Source organism: Bactrocera dorsalis, chromosome 1, assembly GCF_023373825.1.
Source record: "Bactrocera dorsalis isolate Fly_Bdor chromosome 1, ASM2337382v1, whole genome shotgun sequence".
NCBI lineage: Eukaryota > Metazoa > Arthropoda > Insecta > Diptera > Tephritidae > Bactrocera > Bactrocera dorsalis.
Genome location: NC_064303.1, coordinates 56,056,083 through 56,080,765, shown reverse-complemented (window position 1 = coordinate 56,080,765; position 24,683 = coordinate 56,056,083). Strand labels below are relative to the sequence as shown.

The following is a 24,683-nucleotide window of genomic DNA, read 5'->3' as shown; positions in this document are numbered from 1 at the left end:
GCCTTAATTCTTTAAGGAGTTTTTTTTAGAGTGTATTTCACTACCTTAATTCTTTTTTATTATTATTTTTGTTTTTTTGTAAAAAAAATTTATTTGGTACGCGTTAATTATAGAAATAAAAAAAAAGTCCTTGATTCTTCAAAGATATTTTTCCGCGCATCCCATCCTCGTCGCCAATTAAAACATTAATTAAAATATTTCTTCCAAGAGTATGTAGCTCTTGCTTTATTGAATCAAAGAATATGACTAACTTAGTTTACAAAAGTTCTTAATCTTAAATACGAAATCAATAGTAAAAACAGAAAGCAAAATACAATTAAAATTCTAAAGAATTTTTATCAGCAAAATTAATAAGTGCAACGCCTCTTAAGAATTTCGATCGTAAAAACATACTTGAAGCAAAACGGAAATGCACTTAAAATTCTTTACAATTTTGGTTACAAATATTGTCAATGCAATTTCAACTATTATATAAACAAATGAAATTCGATATAATTCTTAATATCAAAATTGAAGAGTTCGATGCCTCTTATGAAAAATACGTTGCCCACGATTAAGTGGAAAACAACAAAAGAACTTAGTTTATTTCAATTTATGTATTAATGACGTAAGTATGTTTAAGTGTATATGTATGTATGTTTATATTCGTGTAAATTTATATTAATATTTTGTGTGATGGTGAAGTGGATATCATAACTCTTAAGATCTCAACGCTTAAAACCCTCTTGCCTTTCATGACTCGGCTAATTCCGCTCGTTTGCAGATTGCGCCCCTCGCGTCGGTTTGTGGGGGGAAGTTTATCGTTGGGTATTATTTTTATGAAAATGTAAAGTTTCAGATTCCAATTGGTCTGTATTTAATATGGAGTAATTTTTACTTTTATAACATTCCTTTATCTTTCTAAAGTATTCCCAATCTGTACGTTTATTGCACAAGGTCGCTGTTTTGCCTTTAAAGATGACGATTTTACCATAAGATAAATAGTTTGGAGAATGATCCGAGTTCAGATCATAACCCTGATTGATCGACAAATAGTTCAGGATATTATGCCGATAATGAAAAAACCTATCAGTTGGTAAGTTGGTCGATAATGCATAACTACCGGTTGACTACAGTGCTTTATCGACGTCTTTTATAGAAGACATTTTTTTCAAGTTTCAACTATGATTTCATGAACTTATTGTTGATGAGGTTCATTATTTTTTGTTCTGAAATCTACATGTCCTTCTATCTTTTCTGCAAGACCATCAGATTTTTGCGGCTAATTGTGTTGGTTCGTATTTGTGTAGTTCTTTTACAGCATTTAGGCTGCTGTTTCTCTGGTTTTGAATATTCAGATTTCTTATGCTTACCGGTTGTTTGCCATACTAGTTTTGTGTGTGGCTAAGTGACTTGCAATGTTTGCATTGCGGTATCATTTTAGGCAGTTTTACCTGTACTATAGAAAAAATTGAATTTAATATAAATGTGGTTTCGTAAATCTCTTTTATCTTCTCCATCGGACGGTACCAAAAACATGAAGACGGGAGTTTTTGTTTTCCACTGAAGTCGATTGACAGCGCTCAGGGTATTTCACCTTTGCTCTTTTAAGCCATTAGTAATAGATTTCGGATCATAATAATTGAATCAATAACTCTAATTAGGCGTAATTGCTTATTATCAAAGCTATACCAAGATAAATTGCTACTCGAAAGTGCTTTTGATATGCTTTTATTTAAAAGTTTCATGACAAAATTGTTATTTGCTTCCGATTTTGCAATAGTATATAGTTGCTGATAATTGCTACACTTGGCATCTGCAGACACCATAATTGGGCCGTGAACTATTTTTTTGTGTAAGCGGTTTTAATGTGGTTTCATCTGCTTTTTCCGGAAGGTTAGGAGGATACTCTGCTTTGTGTTTAAGCTGTTCTTTTTATAAATCCATTCAGTTTCTCTAATAATTATCTAATTTCCAATTCTTATCCATCCGTTGGGAATTCAACCGTATTAATTCGGAATTTTGTTTACATGCATATGGGGGTTTAAGCTTTAAATTTTCGGCTTTAAGGGTATTTACTTCTAATGAGAGTTTTGTACATATTTGTTCCATACCTCAAGCTGTTCGGTTAAATCTTCAATATTAACATCTTTTTTTGGTAGACAAGATGGCCGCTATCTGGCCGGAAAATGGTTGCATTGGGTTATTTTGTTAAAACTTATGGAAAAGTTGTCCCAAAAATATTAGCTATTTGTAAAATTTTGATATCTTTTCAAAATAAAATCTGGTTATTTTATTATTTATTCTTAAATAAGCGGGTACTATTAGCAAAATTATAATAATAATACCCCACGATTACGAATTAGCCGAGTCATAAAAGGCAAGAGAGTTTTAAGCGTTGCGATCTTAAGCTGCTCAGCTACAGAAACAAAAATTTCAACAGCCAAAATTAAGAATTAAATTAAAGTTTATAATTTTTAAATGTTACTTTTTGAGAGTAGAAAATATAATTTGTTTAATACGAATAGTAAAAAGTGAGTCTGTTAGATCCAATATGCTGGAATGAGAATTGAAATCATGACATATATATACGGCGGAATGGTTTCTTTAACTCAAATTTTGTTCTAGAAAATTTTAAAAGTAAGGGTCTAAACTGCCTGGTAGTGCGAGCGGGGACGTTACAATTAATATCAGATAAGAGAGATGGGCTACAGACTGACCCATTCATGAGTTTTACAAGAAATATTATACCAAGCATCTCCCTACGTCTAGCGAGTGTCGGGAGATTTAAACTGGAATCCCAATGCAAATGATTTAAGGCAAAAAGTAAAAATTGTTTTTGAACGGACTCTAACTTATCTGAATGGACTTGGTAACTAGGGTTCCAAACCACAGAAACATACTATAATATAGGCCTCACCAGAGATGTAAAAAGAATTTCTGTGGTAAACGGATCTCTAAATTATTTAGACCAACGTTTAACAAAACTAAGAGCGCCTTTAGCTTTAAAAACCGCGGAACACGCGTGAAGATTAAATTTGAGTATGGGGTCCATAATTACTCCCAGTTCAACAAAACTACATACTTGTTCCAACCTAGAGTTTTGTATTGCGTATGAAGTAGGGTCTACAGATCTACGTGAAAAGCACATCGTTTTACATTTTTTAAGGTTCAATGGCATGTCATTTCTATCACACCAAGAAACTAGGTTGTTTAAGTCAGTCTGCAACTGACATCTTTCGCTGTTTGAAGTATACGTTTTAAAAAGTTTTACATCGTGAGCATATAATAAAACTTTTGAAGACTTAACAACAGATGATTTGTCATCAATATATAACAAGAACAGAATTGGACCTAGATGGCTGCCTTGTGGAACGCCTGAAGGAACATTGATTATGTCAGAAAAATGATCGTTAAATATGACTTGTTGAATTCTATTACTAAGATAAGAAGCAACTCATTTTAGAAATCAAAAGCTTTACTAAAATCTGTGTATATAACATCAGTATTTTTATTGTCCCTAAAGCCCGTTGATACATGTGATACAGAAGCAAATTAGTTATTGTAGATTTCCCTTTACGAAAACCGTGCTGAGAACAAGAAATTAGTGGAGAGATCCGGAAGGTTATGTCATCTGTTATAATTGCTTCAAAAGTTTAGGTATTGCAGACAACTTTACTATTTTTTTCAATAGATGACCTAAATCCACTCTTATGTAAAGGGATTATAAATGACTTTTTCCATATGGATGGAAATAAGCCTTGCATAAGAGATGAATTAAATAGTTTTGTTAGGGGTTGGTATATATTGTATATTTGGCACATTTCTTAAGAAAGCATGAGGGAATCATATCTGGGCCATAATTGTATGATTGTTCTAACATAGTTATTTAACTGATATAAGACGTCTGCTTCGGAAATGAATAATTGAGCTTTATATTCAAACTGCTTTTCGGGAAAGAAATATATCTACCGTATTTTATAATATGACGATTTTGCAAATTCTGTAAATAATTTATGCCAAAATAGTGTAATGTTTTTTTGTAAGTTGTTAATAAAATCTATATATATAAAAGAAAATTGTTGTTAGTTACACCATTTGTAACTCAAGAACGACTGAACCGATTTCGCTGAAAATTGGTGTCAAGTTATCTTAGAACCAGGGTAAGGACAAATGATACTTTTTTTATCTCTTTATGTCAAAATTTAATACAACTCATAAATACAAAAAATATATTTCAAATCCTAAGCATTTGTTCAAAATTCATGTTCGTAGGAATCATTTGAATATTTCATTTCTTCAAAAAAAAAATAATAATAAAAACTATAAAAACAACCTCACATCTATATATTGTGTCAAAAAAGTCTTGCGGTATTTTCGCTAGTTGGCGCTGAAAGCGCGTAATTCTAGTTTTATTCGTCGCATCGGGTCATGCTATTCCTTTTTGGAAAGCTCACGCGTGTTTAATTGATTGTCGTTTCTTTTAAGTCGTTCGTGAGTTATAGGGTCGCAAACATGGAGCAAAATAAAGAGAAAATACGGCATATTTTACAGTACTACTACGATAAAGGCAAAAATACATCCCAAGCCGCCAATAAAATTTGTGCAGTTTGTGGACCCGATACTGTTTCCATTTCCACCGCACAACGGTGGTTTCAACGTTTTCGTTCTGGTGTAGAGGTGGTCGAAGATGCGCCACGCTCCGGAAGGCCTGCCGTTGAAAATTGTGATAAAAGCGCTGAATTGGTCGAAAGAGACCGGCATAGTAGTCATCAAACTGTTATAAGCCATTTGAAGAAGCTTAGATTCACTAAGAAGCTCGATGTATGGGTGCCACACGAATTGATTCAATAAAAATACCGCAAGACTTTTTTGACAACCCAATATATAAAAAAAAGTTGTTGTTAGTTACACTATTTATAACTCAAGAACGTCTGAACCGATTTGGCTAAAAAAATAATAATTTCAAAATTCATGTTTGTAGGAATCATTAGAATATATGCGTAAAAATTTAAACAGATTCTTCCTCAAAAATAATTCAATTATTTGGAATAGTAGAAAAGAAGTGTAAATATGCAGTGAAATATATTGTAACTGGCTCGGTAATCAGTCATTGAGTATGTATTATACCACGTGCATCTCAAAAGACTGATGTCATAACCTTTGTAGCCGACCTTTTTGTATTTCCACGCCTGAGAACCGGTTTATCATGTGCAGTCCACTAGAATGACTCTTGATTGAACTTCAGTGGGAAATTATGAAGCTATGTTTCTATTGTCACACACCGACGCAATAATTCGGTTTTGTTACGACTAAAGAGCACTCAAACACTTCTCAGAATCAGTTATTCGTTGTTTTTGTTGGATTATGAACTTGCGAGGCACCCACTTTGCACAGAGCTTTCGCCTCTTTAAGCTTAACAAATATCTTTTCATCGGTGGATTTCCCTGAGACCAAATTCAACAGTATTTTCCAGCAAAAAGCAATGATTTATTAACACGCGATATGTATGATCCATTTTTTTTGTAAACTAACACAAGTTGCTTCACAGAAATGCTACATCTCATAAACTAATAATTATAATCCAACTAATAGAAATCATATAGATGTTAGTAGTAGTAACGGGTGGGCCATCTAACGTTTTAAATTTGAATTATCTATATTTCGACATTGGAAACGTCAAATACCATTCGGAAAGTGACAGATATTCAGTAAAAAGTCTAAGATTTACGAAATGGGTAACTACACTATTCTACGGTTCGCAGATTGGGCAGAAGATCGTTTGACCGAGGATGGTAAATTTTACCGAAAAATCATCTTTTCGGGCGAGGCTTATTTGCACCTCGATGGTTACAGCAGAATTGTCGCATTTGAAGCACAGAAAACCCGCACGTAATCGTCGAGAAGCCAATGCACCCAACACGAATCACTGCATGGTGCGGATTTTGGTCTGGTGGAATCATCGGCCCATTTTTCTTCGAAAATGAAGAAGGAACCACCGTAACCATCAATTTTGAGCGATATCGCGCAATGTTAACCGAATTTTTCTTCAACCAAATTGAAGAGGAAGACTTGGACAACATTTGGTTCCAGCAGGACGGCGCTACGTGCCATACAGCAAACGCTACACTCAATCTTTTACGCCCTATCTTCGAAATTTAAAATTTTGTAAGGCCCACCCTGTATTATCTACTTATGTATCAGCCACAATGAAACGTGGAAGGGTCCTCTAGTATTCTAAATATTTCTATCGTTAAATGCTGGAATATTGAGGCTGGATTTCAAACGTTCAATTTCCTAATTTCCGGCAGACTGCTCCAACAGCCGTGTACCACATATAAATGCATTTTTTCATAACTTCGGTAGTCACGACTTGCGGGTATACCCACCGAATTATATAAGTTAAAAAACGTTTAGTTAGTTTTAATAAAAAAAAAATGTTTTCCGGAAGCTATACTCCTTTAATGAATTCCGCTTAAGAACTAAAGTTTACAATTAATTATACTTAACTCTAGACCTATGATTGCCGCTGCAACGGGTATGGAGCTGCTAACGCTGCGCTTCCCACAAATTGCCACTGCACGTGTCGCACTCTCAGCGATTTAGTGGTGTCATATTATATTACTTTGTATCATATGATATTAAAGCATCATATGATACTTTTTGAATATGTGGGGTGCTAACTAGTCCCCCATTGAAATTCAAACGTCCTCGTTTGAATTTTTAGGTGTATTGAAAATTTGGTTGAGTCCTTCTATTGCTGTTTGTGACAGTTTATTGGGTTAATGTTCTTTTTGTTCCATCAGAAGATTCTTCCCGGAAATTAAGGCGACGACTATTAAAATGATGATTAGCGTGATGCGGGTTCCGTATTTGACTCTGTTTGCTGCTTCTAACAGACTTACTTTAAGTTAAGCTGTTTCAGCATCTCCAGCGAGAGGAATCCTTCTACATTGAGTGGTGCAGATGACGGTTGCTGGATGGCTGGTAGTGGTTTACTTGCTGTTCTTTCTTCATTATAGAATTTTTTGCCGTTAATATCAATGGTGTACAAAATGATGAATGTCCCCTTTAAAAATGTAGGTTCGTTGTTTATTGAAATTTCTACATTGTATTTATTTAGAAATATTATTCCTGGTCCCATTTCCTCTATGGTTGGAATATGTTGGTTGTTGACCTCCGTGCAGCTTGGCAAACGACTTTTTAAAAGATTATTTATACAAGTGTCATTACTTAAATCTATTACATTATTGCTTAAGCATATTTGTAAGGAATTGTATTTTTTACAATAATTTTCTATTCCATAAATTCCCTTTTCACAGTTTAGAATTGTATTGAAATTGATTTTATTGATTCTCCCGTTATTTTTTACTGCTCTAATATCTAAAGTTTTACAATTTTGGTTATCTACGGTTGGGAGGCTAACAATATAAATTATAATTTTGCCATTGGCTGCAATTTTTATTTCGGAAAATTCGAGTGCTTCGTCTAAATTAACATATGGAATATTGTCATTGTCTATTACTTTTTTCACAATATTTATTTCTTCATTTGATAAGATAAAAGAATTTATTATATTGGATTTTGCCCAATGTATTGCGTATGCAATATTTAAAATTTCTTCCTTAATTATTTCTAATTTATATTTTAGCTGTAAAAATGCTTCAATTTCTAAACTCTTTTCATTTTGCATGGTTTTAATTATATTATTCGTAATATTTGTTATCTCGCTAATTTTGCCTATTGTAAGTTTGTTAATTAATACCTGATTATTGTTATTTTGTAAAACATTATTTATCTTACTTGAAATTATTTCGTAGTCTTCATGGTCTGGACTTCCTGCAATCCATTTCCATGCGCTACCCAGGAAATTTATTGATCTTTTAATTTTTTGCTCTACTTTTAGATTGTTAAGTTGGGCTCTTATCTGTGTTATTAAGTGGGATATGAAGGGGTAGTTAGGGTTTTTGCGGATAGTTTCAATTTTAATAGTCGCTTCTATGTGGTCTAGTGTGTCCGTATATTTTTCTATGTCAATTTCATGTATTATCCTAAATGTTCCTGTTTGTAGTCTAGCCGTTCCCTTTTCTATTGTTATTAATTGGGAGTTTGAGTAGTCGAGGATCTGTACTTCCGCCAGGCATAGCGGTAGTAATATTCTGGAAAAAAATGTCAGTACATATTTAGTTACGTATTCTACCTTTGTGAATTATTTGTCCTTTTTCAGTTAACACGGTACTATTTCTATCTTCCTTAACTATTTCCTTACTGTAGGGTTTACTTAACTTAGTTCCTAATCTCCTATTTTTCTTAACAAATATTATTTGTCCTGGTAGATATGATTTTATTTCCTTCTTATTTTTGTTATGGTATTCGATATCCTTTCTTTGTTTCTCAGCTAATTTTTCTAAGTTGCTTTGTCTAGTTCTTTCTATGTCTTCGGGGGTAAATGTAACATTCCTATGAAAAAATAGGTCTACTGGTCTTTTAAGTGTAGTGGAATGAACTGAATGATTATACTCGGATACTGCTCTTTCTAAAAGTTCTTCAAAATTTCTGTGTCCACCGTTTTCTTTTATGCAGCGCATTATTTCAATTAATGTAGAGTGGAACCTTTCCACTTGTCCGTTAGCTTGGCTTTTGTATGGAGGAGTAGTGTAAACTTCTGTACCTAACTCGTCTTTCATCATAAATTTTAGAGAGGCTGAATTTAAAGATGGCTCATTGTCGATAACTATTAATTTTGGTACTCCGAAGAAAAATATAATATCTCTTCGGCTGAAGGCCTCGTAGCCAGTGCTGCGTTAATGTATTTATATACTAAAACTCCTTTTGTTATATGAATTATTATAAATAAATAAATAAATAATATCTCTTAAAGGTTTCCTGACGTCTTCTATTGCTCTGCTATTTAGGCTTTTTGTCACTGCGTATTTTGTAAATTTGTCTAAAGCTGTCATTACTATTTTTCCTTCTGTTAAAAATATATCGATATGAACTGTGTCCTGGATATGTTGGTAATGGAGTTCCTGCAATTTTCGGTTGATTGGGATGCCTCTCGTACTTATTTTCTTTACAAACGGTGCAGTTGGCTATTATTCGTTTTATTTTATTTAACATACCGGGAAAATATTTTGTTTCGAGAATTTGTGTTTCATTTTCTGTGGAATTCCTATGTGCTCTTAAATGTTCTTTTAATATGACGTTCTCCTGCTCTTGTTCATCACTAATATCTTCAACTAGTTTTTGGGTATATCGGCTTTTAATGCTACTAAAATGAATAGGATAGATATTTTGCATCATACCCATTATCCTTTCTTCGGTATGAATTCCATTTATAACGGATGGGTTAAGGTATCGTTTCATGTATGAAATCAATGACTGTTCGTTATACTCTGGCTCTGTAATTATATGTCTATGCACTGTTGGAAAAATTATTTTAAAATGATATGAAGATATTTCGTCAATCTTGAAAAAAATTAGATTTTTGAAAACATTGATTGGAACTTCTGTACAAGGGATTAAATTATGGCTTGAGCTTTCATCGCTATGAATCGTAGGTGTGAGTGAATTTATTTGTATTGGTATCCTTGAAAGTGCGTCTGCAACTACATTTGTTTTACCAGGTTTGTAAGTTAGTTCGTAGTTATACTCTTCTAAAATGGCTTTCCATCGCTTCATTTTACTATTAGTATTCTTATGGCTTAAGGCATAGGTAAGAGGTTGATGATCGGTGATAATTTTAACTTTTTTTGAACCGTAGAGGTAATTTCTAAGTGAATTAACTGACCATATTATACCAAGCATTTCTTTCTCATTGGTGGCATAATGTTCTTCGGTTTTACTTAAAGTTCTCGATATGAAAGTAATTGGTCTACCGTCTTGCGATAGAACGGCACCTAATGCGAAATCTGAGGCATCGGTCGTTAATTCAAAATCTTTATCGAAAGTTGGATGCGTTAAAACTATATCCTTGGATACTAAAGTATTTTTTATTTTATAAAATGCTTCTAAAGCCTCGTTGTCTAATTCTATTTCTATCTTTTTCGAGTTCCGTTTGGAGACATGACCGGCTTCTTCTCTTAACAGTGCTGTTAATGGTTTAGCTATTTTTGCGTAATCCTGGATAAATCGTCGGTAATAACCTTACATACCTAGGAAGGATCTTAATTCTTTGTGGAACTGGAAATTTGGCTACCGCTTCTACTTTTTCGGGGTTGGTTTTTATCCCATTTGAACTGATTACATATCCTAAAAATTCTACCTCTTCTTTAGCAAATGTACATTTATCTAATTGGATTTTCATATTAGCATTTTCTAGGGTTTGAAATACTAATACTATGTTTTTAAAATGTTCTTCTTCGTTTTTGCCAAATATTATTACATCATCGATGTAAACGTAGCATCTTACTCCTATATGTTGACGAAGAATATCGTCTAGTGCTCTTTGGAATGTGGCCGGAGCATTTTTTAAACCGAAGGGTAAGCGGAGGAATTCATATTTTTCTTTGTTTACGGAAAATGCTGTTTTTTCAATGTCTGACTCGCGAAGTGGAATCTGATGGAACCCACTTTTTAAATCAATAACAGTAAATAGTTTATTGTTTCCCAGATTTGCAAGGACGTCGTTAATTTCTGGTATGGGATATTTATCGGGAATCGTAACTGAATTGAGTTTACGATAATCTACGACCATTCGGAATTTTTTTTCGCCAGAGGCATCTGCCTTTTTGTTAACTATGCAAATTGGGGAGTTATATGGAGATTTCGATCTCCTTCTCCATGGGATACGGGTATGGCTTGGAATAGACGGGGGTTTCGGTTGTTGTCCTGATTTCTCCTTTTACGAGGGTGGTGTAGGTAAGTTTTTCATCGGGATCGGAAAAAAGGTTTGGACATTTATCAATAATGTTATTAATTTTGTTTTGTTGTTGTAATGAGAGATGTGGAGTATTGATTGCCACATTATTCACCTCGTGAGATATTCGTTGCTTTAACGTTATATTTATACTTTGACAAATTGTCATTAAATTTTTGTCGGTATGAATAATTGCTTTTAATTCTTTAAGTGTGTCGTTGCCTATTATGAAGTGGAACGACCCTAGAGTTGGTAATATAAAAAATTTTATTTTCCCTACTGTTGGTCCGAAAATGTCGACGAAGGTATGGTGAGTAATTTCAATTGTTCCGGCAACAGATTTCACCGTAAAGGGCTTTTCGTTCAGAATTGGATTCCTAATTCTAGTGGATTGGATGTAATTCTTATTGGATCCGGTATCGATAAGAAAATCTATTGTGTCTCCACGCCTTGTTCTAAATTCGTAATAAGGCAGCGAAGACGGCGCTAATCTAAAAAATTAATGGTATCAGGCTCGTTTTTTCCTGCATTGTCGTAATTGCTATCGTAGAAATTGTCGTCGTATATCCCGTTGGGGTCTGATTCTACTGCGTTAGTAAAAAAATTTCGTTGTATTTTGCTTGGAGGGTGAGTTAGTTGTGCGGAAATCGGACGTTTCGGTGGTCGATTGTCCTGGAATGTATTGGGCCTATTCTGATAATTGATTTGTCTTGAACGTATTGATTGGTCTACTTCCATTGGGGTCGGTGGTTTAGGTGGTAAATTCGAGATGTTATTAAAGGTGGTATTTTCTCTGGTAATATGGGGGTTGTTCGAGTAATTGTTGAACCTCGGCATGAATCCTTGGTTATTTTGCATATAGTTGGGAGAGTGTTGGTGATATCGATTTGATTGACGACCAAATGCTTGTTGGTCGAAATTTCGTCTGGGGGAATGGGAATTCGGGGTAAAAAGGTCTGTTGTTATTGAAATTATTAAAATTGTTATTTCGGGGAGGTCGTGGTGGTGGTTGAATATTGGGTTTGTGTGTATTGTTCGCGTGGTTTATTCTATATGTCATGTTGTCAAGTTTTTGACATAAATGCAATGCTTGTGGCAAGGTCGTCGGTTCCCTCATGCTGAGAAGACGAGGTAAATCGACGTTTTGTCCTCTAATAAATGTGTCAAGAGTTTTGTCCCTATATGAGTTGATCTTAGCCCGTATGGACTCGTCGCTTAGCTCGAGACATGAGATTTTGCCTAATATTAGTGAAAGTTGTTGGTAGACCCTTTGGTAGAAGGTCGGAATATCGTCGTAGCGTTGGACCAGAGTGGTCATCTGGTATTCGAGGGTACCTATGTCCCTTTTATCCAAATTATGCATCATAAGGCATTTTCGAATTTGACTCAAATCAAGTGGAGTATTGTACAATTCCAATGCGGTGTCGGCATCACCAATTATTTTATGCCTGATCGTATGGAGTATCGCAAAGTACTTAGGGGTATTCTTGACTCCCTCATAAGCTTTAAAAATTCTGTATACGTTCTTCCTGCAGGAGTTAAATTCTCCTGGTTATCCTAAAAATTCTCTAAGGCATTTAACCATGTCCGGAATCTTATCTAATTCATTTATGTTGTTCGCGTTCAGTGTCACGCTATGGTCGGGTTCGGTAAAGTCAGTTATAGTTTGCGTACTCATTCGTTCGAGTACCTTTCGAACTATTATAAGAGTTGGGTTAGTGGTGGAAGGGTATAAAGGATGGGTGGAAGGATTTGAAGGATGGGGGGTTTGCCCATAATCTAACCTCATTTGGTTTTTTTGTTCAATTAATTCTTCGGCTGTGTCTGGCATTATATTAATCTTACTCTTACATTAACTTAGGACTTTTCTTTCCTATCTTTTTGTGTCGGATAATTAATTTCCTTTAATTTAAATTTTTTTCGTTTAGTTTATAGTAACAATGTTCTTTATAATAATCTTAAAATATTTTATAAAGCTTACACTAGTGGTTTCCAGCTTCCCGTAGGATGTCCTTATGCGTTCCGGGGTTGTCCTTTTCTCTACCAGTACTGAGGTCTCTCGACGTTTCCAAATCCCACGATGTGCGTTGTAGCCGCTCGTTAGCACGGAATTTTTTTTCACTTTTCACGTAGCCTTACTTTTTGGTTTTCAGACAATTACTACTTTCGCGCGCTAGTCCCTGCTCGGGCACCAGTTAAAAAACGTTTAGATAGTTTTAATAAAAAAAACATTTTCCGGGAGCTATGCTCCTTTATTGAATTCGAACTAAAGTTTACAATTAATTATACTTAACTCTAGACCTATGTTTGCCGCTGCAACGGGTATGGAGCTGCTGACGCTGCGCTTTCCACAGGTTGCCACTATGTACACGTGTCGCGCTCTCAGCGATTTAGTGGTGTCATATTATATTACTTTGTATCATATGATATTAAAGCATCATATGATACTTTTTGAATGTGTGGGGTGCTAACTTATATATTATTACTGCGAATTCTAAAATTAATTTATTTAATATTATAATATACAGATTATAATTAAAAACGGAACAAAATTATATAATACAGGGTTTGTCCAGAAGGTAATAGACCTTAGTCGATTTAAAAAAAAAATGTATTGAACCAATCGTTACAATTCTTTAAAAACTTTCAAAATCTGCTCTCTCTGCGTCGATGCAGTGATGCCATCGCGATTTCCAAGCATTGAAGACGTCACGGAAGGCATTCTTCGGAGTAACTTTGAGAGCCGATATGCGTGCTGCTTGGATCTCTAATCATCGGCCTTTTCAGGTAAAGAAACAAAAAGGTCGGGGGGCCACATCTGGGCTGTAAGGCGGCTGCGAAAGCCATGGAAGACAGCCTTCGTTAGGTAGTTGTTCACAAGAAAAGCGGTGTGAGCCGCGCGTTGACGTGGTGCGACTGACCTTTCTTTTAAGCCTCTTGAGAACTTCCACGTAAAACTTAGTGTTGACGGTCTGTCAACGGCCCCCCAAAAAGGCCTGGTGTCACCGAAACACACCACTTCTTGCTAAAGCAACATCTGGGTAAGCCTTCTTGATCTTATCAAACGTCTCTCTTGCAGAGTTAGCGAGTTTCACACAGACTTTAATCGCGTACCTCTAACGAACGCTGTATTTTCGAATTGCACCACTCACAGAAACACGTCGAGCAAAAATGTTTGTCTGTACTCTCCAGGTGCTGAGAGACAACTGACCAGCCACTCGTTCATTAGCTCTACCGAATACAGTCGGTGCTAATACTTACTGGACAAACCCTGTAACATCAAAACATAATACGAGTACTTCTTGTTTTATTATTGAAAATTTGAAGAACAGCTGTCAGCTGTTGCTTGTTTTTCATTCCCAATTGACTAAAACTGGCTATTTTTAACAATGCTGCCAACGAAAATGCAGTCATGTGTAGAAGTTCACGCAAGTGAGGAAAGTTCTCTGATCGCCATTCACTTGGGAGTGGCCAGAAACGATTCTTTTACATGTGACTCAAGCAGCTCACGACTTCCGGTCTTTGACCAAGTATCCTCTGGGTAGCCTAAGAACATCCGTTTGAAGGCGAGCTAACGTGAGAAGGCGAAACATCCCCTGCATAGGGTTGTGCGCTGGGTTTGGGACCCGCCACGTAAAAAAACACCCCCAATGAAAATCAACTATAAGCCTCGGATGAGAAACCCCCCTTTCGATGACGACCATGGTAAACGAAATAAGGACTACGATTTGAGGGCATGCACCTGGAATGTCCGGTCCCTTAATTGGGAAGGTGCCGCTGCCCAGCTGGTTGATGTCCTCGTGAAAATAAAGGCTGACATCACCGCCGTCCAAGAAATGCGATGGACGGGACAAGGACAGAGACGAGTAGGTCCTTGTGACATCTACTACAGTGGCCATATAAAGGAGCGCAAGTTTGGTGTTGGATTCGTGGTGGGAGAGAGACTCCGTCGCCGAGTACTATCATTCACTCCGGAGAATGAACGTCTAGCCACAATCCGCATCAAAGCGAGGTTCTTCAACATATCGCTGGTTTGCGCCCACGCCCCGACGGAAGAGAACGACGATGTGACCAAAGATGCTTTTTATGAGTGCTTGGAGCGCACTTATGAGAGATGCCCCCGCCACGATGTCGAAATCGTGCTTGGCGACTTAAACGCCAGGGTGGGCAAAGAAGGTATCTTTGGCACTACGGTCGGTAAATTCAGCCTCCACGAGGAAACATCCCCAAATGGGTTGAGGCTGATCGACTTCGCTGGGGCCCGAAATATGGTTATCTGTAGAACTAGATTCCAGCATAAGAAGATACATCAAGCTACCTGGCTGTCTCCGGATCGAAAAACCACCAACCAGATCGATCATGTTGTGATAGACGGAAGACACGTCTCCAGTGTTTTAGATGATTCGTACCCGCCTCTGTGCAGCAAAAAACGCACGCCAACAAACACAAGAAAGGTTCGACGTCGAGAAGCTGCAATCACAACAGATAGCCGAAAGATTTTCCACTCGGCTTGCACTCCTGCTATCTGAGAGCACTCGTCAACAACTCGGTATAAGGGAACTGTGGGACGGCATTTCAAACTCCTTACGTACAGCTGCAACCGAAACCATTGGTTTTCGGAAAGTGCAAAAGAACAGCTGGTACGACGAGGAGTGCCGTGTCGCAGCGGAGAGAAAACAGGCTGCCTACCTCGCAACGTTACGATCGACCACAACACGTGCGGGATGGGATAGATACCGAGAGTTGAAGAGGGAAGCGAGACGCATTTGCAGACAGAAGAAGAAAGAGGCCAAAATGCGTGAGTACGAACAGCTTGACAAGCTGGCCGACAGGGGTAATGATCGAAAATTCTACGAAAAAATGCGGCGACTTACAGAAGGTTTCAAGACCGAAGCATACTCCTGTAGAACCCCCAAAGGTGATCTAGCCACCGATGCCCAGAGCATACTTAGATTATGGAGGGAACACTTCTCCAGCCTGCTGAATGGCAGTGAACACATAATACCAGGAGAAGGCGAACCCGATTCCCCAATCGATGACGATGAAGCAGACGTTCCATTGCCCGGCCATGACGAAGTTCGAATAGCAGTTGCCTGCCTGAAAAACAACAAACCGGCAGGGGCCGACGGATTGCGCGCTGAGCTATTCAAACACGGCGGCGAAGAACTGATAAGGAGCATGCATCAGCTTCTTTGCAAAATATGGTCGGATGAGAGAATGCCCAACGATTGGAGTTTAAGTGTGCTATGCCCAATCCATAAAAAAGGAGACTCCACAATCTGCGCCAACTACCGTGGGATAAGCCTCCTCAACATCGCGTACAAGGTTCTATCGAGCGTATTGTGTGAAAGATTAAAGCCCACCGTCAACAAACTAATTGGACCTTATCAGTGTGGCTTCAGACCTGGTAAATCAACAACCGACCAGATATTCACCATGTGCCAAATCTTGGAAAAGACCCGTGAAAAGAGAATCGACACACACCACTTCTTTGTCGATTTCAAAGCTGCTTTCGACAGCACGAAAAGGAGCTGCCTTTATGCCGCGATGTCTGAATTTGGTATCCCCGCAAAACTAATACGGCTGTGTAAACTGACGTTGAGCAACACGAAAAGCTCCGTTAGGATCAGGAAGGACCTCTCCGAGCCGTTCGACACCAAACGAGGTTTCAGACAAGGCGACTCCCTATCGTGCGACTTTTTCAATCTGCTGCTGGAGAAAATTATTAGAGCTGCAGAACTGAATCGAGCAGGTACAATCTTTTATAAGAGTGTACAGCTGCTGGCGTATGCCGATCATATCATCGGTCTCAACACCCGCGCCGTTAGTTCTGCTTTCTCCAGACTGAAGAAGGAAGCAACGCAAATGGGTCTGGCAGTGAACGAGGGCAAGACGAAATATCTCCTGTCATCAAACAAACAGTCGTCGCACTCGCGACTTGGCACTCACGTCACTGTTGACAGTCATAACTTTGAAGTTGTAGATAATTTCGTCTATCTTGGAACCAGCGTAAACACCACCAACAATGTCAGCCTGGAAATCCAACGCAGGATTACTCTTGCCAACAGGTGCTACTTCAGAATGAGTAGGCAATTGAAAAGTAAAGTCCTCTCTCGACGAACAAAAACCAAACTCTAAGTCGCTCATAATTCCCGTCCTACTATATGGTGCAGAGGCTTGGACGATGACAACAACCGATGAGTCGACGTTGCGAGTTTTCGAGAGAAAAGTTCTGCGAAAGATTTATGGTCCTTTGCGCGTTGGTCACCGCGAATACCGCATTCGATGGAACGATGAGCTGTACGAGATATACGACGACATCGACATAGTTCAGCGAATTAAAAGACAGCGGCTACGCTGGCTAGGTCATGTTGTCCGGATGGATGAAAACACTCCAGCTCTGAAAGTATTCGACGCAGTACCCGCCGCGGGAAGCAGAGGAAGAGGAAGACCTCCACTCCGGTGGAAAGACCAAGTGGAGAAGAACCTGGCCCCGATTGGCGCCACGTAGCGAAGAGAAGAAACGACTAGCGCGCTGCTGTTGACTCGGCTATAGTCGCGTAAGCGGTGTCTACGCCAGTAAAGAAGGAGAAGAACGAAAATGCAACTAGTTCTCTAAAATTTTGAGGATTAAATTAATTAGTGTGTATTAATGCAGTTAATCCGGATTAAAGCTGCCTTCTGTCAATGCTATTATTATGGTTGTAAATCGCTGCACTCCAATGTACCTTAATATCGCGCTTTGGATTCTTCGGATCGATAAGAACATTTTGTTAACTTTTTGCCATTTTTAAACAAAATTATTTAAGTAAAAGCACTTAAATGTGAAATTTTTATTTAAAATTTATTTGGAATTTGTACATCATCATCTCCGTAATCAATGTTAAAATTTTCATCAGCGCATAAATATGCGAAAAAATTCTAAATTAACAATAAGTATATTCATAAAGTCGTAAACATATTTTGTTTACCTTATGTATCCGTATCAATAACTTCATTTCTTTCGTTTTCTGTATACAACCGTTGGCTTTGATGGATGGCTTGGGCATTTTTATTGAGAAAATTTCCGACTCATATCATAATCGTCGCATTGTCGGCAGTTGTGGAGTTAATTTCGTCCATACTTATTTCATATTATTGTATGACAAGACTTCTATTATTATACATTATCTACTATAAAGCGTCTAAAAGTCACCTAGAAAGTGAGGTCTGCAGCCTGCTCAACAACCAATACGACTTCCGCAAAAAACGCTCAACGGTTGACGCAATTAAGAAGCCCAAAGGTATTGCGGAAAATGCCAAAAAAGGAGATAGATGGATGTACGACAAAAATAAATACTCTCCGGTGATAACGCTCGACGTGAAAAACGCATTCAATTCGGCTTACTGGATACTGAGTGTAGTAGAAGCAAAAAAAATACCACACTACTTGCTGAGCATCATACAGAGCTATTTGTCCGAAAGGCTGCTGCTCTATGACTCTGATGAAGGTCAAAAATAGTATATAGTAACTGCTGGTGTGCGACAAGGTTCCGTATTGGGTCCAATCTTATGGAATGTTATGTATGATGGAATACTGCGCCTCCCGCTGCCGAAATAAGTACAGATTATCGGATAAACCGATGATATAGCGGTAATAATTTTAGCCATATATCAAATCCAGAGCATATGTACATATGTAGCGTGACTGTTCCGAAAATGGAAGATCTCAAAACTCCAACAGAACAAAAGACGGAAGCACTGCTTATAACAAGCAGAAAAAACTCGAGAATGTCTCCCTAAATATTGACGAACGCAGCATTACAACACAATCAGAACTAAAGTACTTCGGTGTAATGATAGACGCTAGACTCAGTTACAAAGTCCACATAGGGAAAGTGTGCGAAAAAGCTGCCCGTGTAAATGCAGCTTTAGCAAGAATCATGGCCAACATAGGTGGACCAACACAAAGCAGCAGAGCGCTCTTAGCCAAGGTTACCCAATAGATTTTAATGTACGCCGCGCCTGTATGGGGCCAGCATTAATGCAAAAAACATATGTTCCAGCAAAGTGCAGTTAGAACCATTACAGTTCAAAATCGTTGGGACACATAAGCAAAGGGAAGATGGACCCACCGATTAAATGGGAATGTACAAGCATGGGTGCAGCCCAAGCACGGCGAGACAGGCTTTTACAAGACTCAGTTTCTATACGAATGTTTCAGAGAGTGTCTGCATAGGTATGGTCAAGACAATGGAGTTACCTGCTCTTTCTGTGGGAGCACTAGCGAAAATGCGGAGCAAAAGAGCGACAGGCTCGAATAGCACCTGATAATACATATAGTGCTTAATATGCTGAAAACTAGAGAAGTATGGTATACCATGGAGAGAACGACAGCTCTGATACTACAAAATAGCGAGGTAATCGACTTGAGTCAATAGGCTAAGATGGCTCTGCGATGTAATGCTAAGTGGCGGTCCCGCAGGGCCTTCCCTACAGATGACAAAGTACTTGTGTACTGTTTCGCAAGTCCAATATAGTAAGATAATATTGATTAGGCGCGGTCTCGAATGAGGTGTACATTTAGCGAGCAGTACGAATCGTGCATACTGCATACCACTAAGTATCAATATCTATTAGTGATGGGCGATATTGTGACTTTTAAGGAACACTGTTACTTGTGACTGTGACTTTGTAGTAGCAGTGATTTTAAACTGTGCCTGTGACTAGAATAAAAATTGTAACAGACATAGGCCAATAAAGTAGAACAAAATTGTTTCTTTTTTCATTTAGGTACAATGTTCATATTTATTAGAATAAACAGAAATTAACATAGTAAATTCATTTTTACAAAATCACCAAATACAAAGTACATACATACTTATATACATAATAGATGAAATTAAATAATGTTAAAAATATTTACATTAAATGGAAAAGAAGGCCAAAATATTATGTTTGTAAGTATTTTCCATTTGTGATCAAAAACAAGAATATTTCAGTATTCCTTTCGCTTAATCTTGACCGACGACCACATACAATTTGCCTGACTTTACTACAGCATTGAGGTTTCTGTAATCAATTTAATTTATACATAAATATTACCCGTTTAAAGGTAAATTAACTTCTTATATGCTAACCAATTCTACTTATCTAAAATTGAAGAAAATTTATAGCTTTAATGAATATGAACTCATCGCAGTCGCCATTTTTTATACTATTCCACGGTGAATGCTACTTTGTCACAGTCGCAATTTTTTATATTCCACGGTGAATGCTATTTTGTCACAGTCGCAATTTTTAATGTGATACTGTGATTGCTAATTTGTTCGTTAATTCCTGTCACTGCTATTTTAGGAAACTTGTCACAGCTGTGACCAGTGATTTTTAAGTAGCAGTGACAAAGTCACAGGTACTCAAATATTTGCCATCTCTAATATCTATGGAAGATTCCCCCTTCGGAAGCAAAAAAAAAGGTGCGTGGAGTCCCTACGCGCGGAAGAAGTTATACTTCTTAGTGATATTCAGAAGCAAAATGCGAGACAATCATACATACATATATTATGTCGTTTGCACATTTGTCTGTATGTTTGCGAAAGCAAATGTTCTACTAAAGCATATTTCTATACTTAAACAAAATTATTAGAACCATCGTATGTTTCTTACATGCATAACCAAACCATACTTAAGTCAACGCAAGCTAACCGTCAGTGGAGGTGTTGGTGGTAAGCGCTTGGAAAGTCAAGATGCTAACACAGGTTCGAATCTCGACAGAATAAATTTTTAATTTTTTGCTTTTAACATCGTATACTATACAAATAAATATTTTTCTTACTAATAGAAATTAAATTTATCACAGCAATATTATGTATATGTATATTATGTACATATATTGCTGTGATAACTTTATTTTCTATTAGTAAGGAAAATATTTATTTGTATAGTATACGATGTTAAAAGACATACATCTTTTATCCTATCTTGTGTATCTTCACATGCTCATATGAGTGTATGTATACGCATGTGCGCGTTCAGAAATTGAAATCATATTTTCATCACTTATCAATATACCTATTACATGTGCGCGCATTGACTTGCATGTTCATAAATTCATATATACTTATATGTGCATATATTTGCATACATTGCCGAACAAATAATGCACAAGCATGGAAACATACATATGCGTAGACATATATGTAAATATGTCACCATGAGAATTTGCAGAAATTAAAGACAAGCGAAAGAAAAATAATGCGCTAGCATATATAAGCGTACTGTACTTATTGATCGCATTATTTTTGTGTAAAACCTTGGAATTTATTCATTAAAATCACCACTCAGAAGTCGTTTTATCCGTTATAAGTGAGCGATTTACGAAGAAACATCATTTCTAATATGTCACAAGACTAAATTAGAAATGAACTTCTTAAACCTCACGCTGTCAGATAAAACGATATACCTCGTCATCGCGGGTCGATTTCCTAAAAATGTAAATGAAGACTAACTACAGAAATGATCCTGTAAAGTATAGCCTTAATTTTGCAGCGGCCAACGCAGAGTATTTCAACCAAAAGTTACACAAAATAGTTGAGAATTCGCAGAAATGAAAGACAAACGAAAGAAAAAGAAGTATAACTTCAATAATGCACAAGCATACAAACATACATATGCGCACACATGTGAATATGTCACCAACCAAAAATTGAAACATTGTTCTACAAAAACAACAACATGGCAACATTGTGTTGTTGGTAGAAAAGCCGAGCTGTGCTGAAAGAAACGATCGCCGATTGTCACCGCTTCCCCTTCCCTTGCTACTCGAACATCTTCGCAGACAAGGTTGCGTTATAGGCTGGTTAGTGAACAACGCAGAATCGTGGGTCGTGTCAGCTGGGACGACCTATCTTATGGGCGCGCAATGTAACTGAACAGTGAAAAACGCTACTCCCTTCTCTCTGACGTGACGTTGACGTGAGAATCTGCAACATTTGGATTTTTGCCGTCGCAAACGTCTCAGCTGATTGCTCTCTCACAACGCAAGGTTGCCAATATCGATATACTGCAGTAATTATAAACTTTTATAATTCAATCTGTTCAATATGTTTGAAATTTTCTTAAAATAACTCAAAATCAGAGTCGAATGCTATTATTTATAAATATATAAACTATTTTTAATAGTTTGCTTTTAGTTTTGATATTTTATATTGTAAAAAATTGTAATTGAAAACAAAGATGTGCTCAAAACTATATATGCGTATTGGGCAATGGCAACATTGTTCAAATGAAAACAAAGCAAAGATGGCTGATTTCTGCGTTTTTACCACGTTTTTGACTGTGCACACATTTTGCCGATAAGGAAGGAAAAGGAAGGAAGGAAGGAAGCGTTTTTGAGTGTTTCTACTATTAGATTCATATTGAGCAAGGTTGCGCAACCTGAATCTATCGCAACCTTTTCCGAACTCGTATAAGAAGTATAACTTCAAAAATACAAAAAAAATGCGCATACATATATAAATTGCCAAAGCAAAATTAAATGCTTATATTGTCATAAAAGACACCATACAATGCTTCATTATACTCGTAGCACATATCCCCTCTCACACCAAATTAGTGCATACGCACTTACAGTGGACCAATAAAGTTTCCATACACCTAGTTCTATTAAATTTAGGCCTTTTTTTTTGGTTTAAAATCAATAAATTTTGTGGTCTATCTATTTCAAGATATGTATATTTAACATTAAATATAGCATATAAAAATATATATATTTTTTTACACATATAAAAAAAAATTAATGCTAATACTTAAAATGCGCATAATTCATATCAAAAAAGTTTACATACATCAATGATTATTTATATAAATCAAAAGTAATTACAAGTTTTAGCGGTTTTTGGTCTACATTTCGTTGCTGTTATTGTCCCTAGACGTCGACGCATGCTCCTCACTCGATTTCTAGCATTGCTTCCGCATATTTTGACCCACTAAGTCGATGATCCAGTTTTTTGGCCTTATTTTAATGAAATTCGATGTTTTCGAATACGGTTTTTCAAAATGTTCGAGATATTTTTAAAAGGATTAATGTCTGGTGATTGCGGCACCTATGAAGTTATTTTTGATTTCATAACAACCATTCACGCACTAGATAAGACGTGTGTTTTGGGTCGTTATCCTGTTATAAATAGAAGTGGCTGCTATTTACAGCCGATTTAAGCACGCTTAAAATTAATAATTTTTTTAATTGTTCGGAGCGGACATTTTAGCTGATACATTTAAAATTACTCTACCAACCTTAGCGATAAAGGAACCACATTAGAAGTCTTTACCTTTTGTACGACTTAGACTCTCAAATAATAATCACCAAAGAGATTTTTTTAACAAATCCTTAATTATTATAAGTCTTCAAAAATCATCAGGTTTAAAAACTTTCCCGTATCGAAATTTAATTTTTGACATTTAGTATCTCTGGAGAATTATATATTATTTATGGTGGTTATAAACCTCGTCGTCAAATTTATATACCCTGTTGAGGGTATAAACATACATATACATATATGTATGTATTATAATTTTATTATATCTTTTCGTTGTACTTTTATAACTTAAGATGGGTAGGTGAGCCCGACCCAAACCAAATCGTTAGGCTTTATTCAAACTATTTAGTAGATGGTTTATGTGAAGTATTGAATTTCATGACATTTCATCTAATGGAAGTTAAGTTATTGCGTTTTAAGTGTCAGTATGTTTTGTTTTGAAATTCGTTAAACTTTTACCGAAACGTTTCAATTGATGAAACAAGTTTATGGCCATGATTGGCCACGAGGGGTTTCAACGTTTTCAAAGTGGTCGTGAGGACATAACGGGGTACTCTCAGATGAACGCATACATTTGACCACTTTTTAGGAATTTTTTTTTATGCGACAACAAAATTCAATCATTTTAATTTTTTAATATATTTTTATTTGTATTTTGAAATGTACAAAAATTTTTTTTTTCGTTTTTTACATTTTTAATATTTTTTTTTTTAAATCAAAATAGTCCCCAACAAAAAAAGTAGTTCACTGGTCATGGTGATAGCGGCTGTTCATGTTGTCTGAAAAAAAAATCTAATGGATTATTATTCAGTACTTCAGTTCAGTGCGGCTATCGCCCCTACCAAATATAATCAACTTCATTTAAAAAAAATTTCGAACTTCAAAAAAAAAATCACGAAAATCTTGTTTTTTTTCGTTAAAAATCGTTAAAAAAATATGAAAGTATTTTCGAAAACAAACCATTCTGGTAGGGACGATAACTATAAATGAGTAGAAGAACATATGTATGTAAATTTTAAAGCAATCGGTTGAACACTTTTTTTAGAACCATAACAGTTTAAAGTTTTATAAGAAGAATTTTCGTGGAAAATTTATACTTACATTAATCTGCTATGCCTGGACCATACAATAACCCTTCGGTGGCTTCATACGCATCGCTTTCTGCTACTTTTTGTGACCTGAGAGATGCCCTTGCCTCAGCGTACGAGTAGGCATTTCGGCCAATTTTCGTACCAAAAGTCTCCATTATTTTAAGAATGGGTGAAAATCCTTCATTGAACATACTCGCAGTTGTGCATGAAGCAATTTCCAATGTCTTTTTTCCACTAAAATGATGCTTTGGTATTAAGTTCCAGATGCAACTATTAAACGATTCGTTGTTTTTCTGAGTGTTTTATCCCAAGCACCTGTGTATCAGATCATCGGATGATAATTCTCTGTAAATTAGCTTCAAAAAACTTACTGATTCTTCATCAAGTGTTGGGGGTTTTCATCTGTTGAAATGTAAAGATAGTATGTAGCCCACACTGCTTTCTTCATTTCTTCTTGAT

The 24,683-nt window shown here is 36.5% G+C and overlaps 1 protein-coding gene, 1 long non-coding RNA gene and 1 pseudogene across 4 annotated transcripts in view; 1 reads left to right on the top strand and 2 right to left on the bottom strand.

Moving 5' to 3' along the window:
• The window catches only part of LOC125780337 (ionotropic receptor 75a), a 1,012,909-nt gene that overhangs the window by 78,349 nt on the left and 909,877 nt on the right, over window positions 1-24,683 (top strand). The window lies entirely within an intron of this gene.
• LOC125775757 (uncharacterized) overlaps window positions 1-24,683 on the bottom strand; it is a 164,747-nt gene that overhangs the window by 31,792 nt on the left and 108,272 nt on the right. The window lies entirely within an intron of this gene.
• LOC125776043 (small nucleolar RNA U3) lies at window positions 21,152-21,354 on the bottom strand (annotated as a pseudogene).